Source organism: Aegilops tauschii, chromosome 7 (assembly GCF_002575655.3).
Source record: "Aegilops tauschii subsp. strangulata cultivar AL8/78 chromosome 7, Aet v6.0, whole genome shotgun sequence".
NCBI classification, from domain to species: Eukaryota; Viridiplantae; Streptophyta; class Magnoliopsida; order Poales; family Poaceae; genus Aegilops; species Aegilops tauschii.
The window spans coordinates 515,355,119-515,358,168 of NC_053041.3; positions in this window are offsets into that span (position 1 = coordinate 515,355,119).

The window sequence follows — 3,050 nt, forward strand, 5'->3', positions numbered from 1 at the left end:
AGTCGTGATTCCTATTACAAGAATATGATCAATCTCATACATCACATATATCATTCATCACATCTTCTGGCCATATCACATCACATAGCACTTGCTGCAAAAACAAGTTAGACGTCCTCTAATTGTTGTTGCAAGTTTTTACGTGGTTTGTAGGTTTCTAGCAAGAACGTTTTCTTACCTACGTATGACCACAACGTGATTTGCCAATTTCTATTTACCCTTCATAAGGACCCTTTTCATCGAATCCGTTCCGACTAAAGTAGGAGAGACAGACACCCGCTAGCCACCTTATGCATCTAGTGCATGTCAGTCGGTGGAACCTGTCTCACGTAAGTGTACGTGTAAGGTCGGTCCGGGCCGCTTCATCCTACAATGCCGCCGAAACAAGAAAAGACTAGTAGCGGCAAGAAGAATTGGCAAACTCAACGCCCACAACTGCTTTGTGTTCTACTCGTGCATAGTAACTACGCATAGACCTAGCTCATGATGCCACTGTTGGGAATCGTAGCATAATTTAAAATTTTCCTACGCTCACCAAGATGCATCTATGGAATGTACGAGCAACGAGGGGAAAGGAGTGCATCTACATACCCTTGTAGATCGCGAGCGGAAGCGTTCCAATGAACGTGGATGACGGAGTCAGACTCGCCGTGATCCAAATCACCGATGACCGAGTGCCGAACGGACGGCACCTCCGCGTTCAACACACGTACGGTGCAGCGACGTCTCCTCCTTCTTGATCCAGCAAGGGGGAAGGAGAGGTTGATGGAGATCCAGCAGCACGACGGCGTGGTGGTGGATGTAGCGGGTCTCGGCAGGGCTTCGCCAAGCTTCTGTGAGAGAGAGAGGTGTTGCAGGGGAGGAGGGAGGCGCCCAAGGCTGTAGTTTGCTGCCCTCCCTCCCCCCACTATTTATAGGACCCCTGGGGGGGCGCCAGCCCTTGGGAGATCAGATCTCCAAGGGGGGCGGCGGCCAAGTGGGGGGGAAGGGGTGCCTTGCCCCCCAAGGCAAGGGGGAAGCTCCCCCCTAGGGTTCCCAACCCTAGGCGCATGGGGGCAGGCCCAAGGGGGGCGCCCCAACCCACTAAGGGCTGGTTCCCTTCCACTTTCAGCCCACGGGGCCCTCCGGGATAGGTGGCCCCACCCGGTGGACCCCCGGGACCCTTCCGGTGGTCCCGGTACAATACCGGTAACCCCCGAAACTTTCCCGGTGGCCGAAACTTGACTTCCTATATATAATTCTTCACCTCCGGACCATTCCGGAACCTCTCGTGACGTTCGGGATCTCATACGGGACTCCGAACAACTTTTGGGTTTCCGCACACATATATCTCTACAACCCTAGCGTCACCGGATCTTAAGTGTGTAGACCCTACGGGTTCGGGAGACATGCAGACATGACCGAGACGCCTCTCCGGTCAATAACCAACAGCGGGATCTGGATACCCATGTTGGCCCCCAAATGTTCCATGATGATCTCATCGGATGAACCACGGTGTCGAGGATTCAATCAATCCGTATGCAATTCCCTTTGTCAATCGGTATGTTACTTGCCCGAGATTCGATCGTCGGTATCCCAATACCTTGTTCAATCTCGTTACCGGCAAGTCTCTTTACTCGTACCGCAATGCATGATCCCGTGACTAACGCCTTAGTCACATTGAGCTCATTATGATGATGCTTTACCGAGTGGGCCCAGAGATACCTCTCCGTCACACGGAGTGACAAATCCCAGTCTCGATCCGTGCCAACCCAACAGACACTTTCGGAGATACCCGTAATGCACCTTTATAGTCACCCAGTTACGTTGTGACGTTTGGCACACCCAAAGCACTCCTACGGTATCCGGGAGTTGCACGATCTCATGGTCTAAGGAAAAGATACTTGACATTGAAAAAGCTCTAGCAAACGAAACTACACGATCTTTTATGCTATGCTTAGGATTGGGTCTTGTCCATCACATCATTCTCCTAATGATGTGATCCCGTTATCAATGACATCCAATGTCCATAGTTAGGAAACCATGACTATCTGTTGATCAACGAGCTAGTCAACGAGAGGCTTACTAGGGACACTTTGTGGTCTATGTATTCACACATGTATTACGATTTCCGGACAATACAATTATAGCATGAATAATAGACAATAACCATGAACAAAGAAATATAATAATAACCATTTATTATTGCCTCTAGGGCATATTTCCAACACCAGTAGCAGTTGTTCTTCTAACCCTAGTAGTTGCAGCAGGTGGTGCACTGGTTGCAGGCTGTGCAGTAGCAGTAGAACTTCCCCCAGCTCCATGGTAGTGAGTTCTGGTTGTCTAAGAAAGCACACATCATAGCCCAACAATTAGGATGAATCAAATGATTAAAACAATGAAAACTGGTGAGGCTAGTTGTTTGTGCCAGTTTCATGGTAATAAGTTGAAAACAATGACAACAGTGTGCATATTCCATACCTTGTGCTTGTCCTTTCTTGCCTGCAGATGAGGCTTCAGGGGCTGAGGGCAGTAGGTGTACCTATGTTTCTGCATCTTGCAGTTGCTACAGGTGATAGTTGCCATCCTTGATGTATCCTTCTTTGTTGGGACCTCAAATTGCCCCCTTCCTCCTAGTTGTTTGCTTTCTACCCTTCTTCTCTTTGAACACTGGTGGATCTATGTCAGCAGTTGGTGTCCTAGGCCAACAGTCAGGCCCTGGTACAGGGTAGATGATGTGCTTGTATGTTTCCTTATACAATATTTTTTTGAAGAACTCATGCACATAGTCTTCTGGCTGCCCCTTCACTCTTGTAATGGCAGAAACTGCATGGTTACATGGCCAACCACATAGGTCCCATTTCTTGCAGTCACAGGTCCACTTATCAAGGTTCACACAGTAGGTAGACTCCCCACTAGTGACTTGCCAAATACCAGGACCTGCCATGTATGCAGTGCATTGCCTTGAGTACTTCTTTGACTCCTCCAACTTCTCCATATAAGTGGGTGTTATCTCACACGTACTCTTCTCTGTCTTCTCTCTAACTGCTTGGTACTTAACCATCAACTTG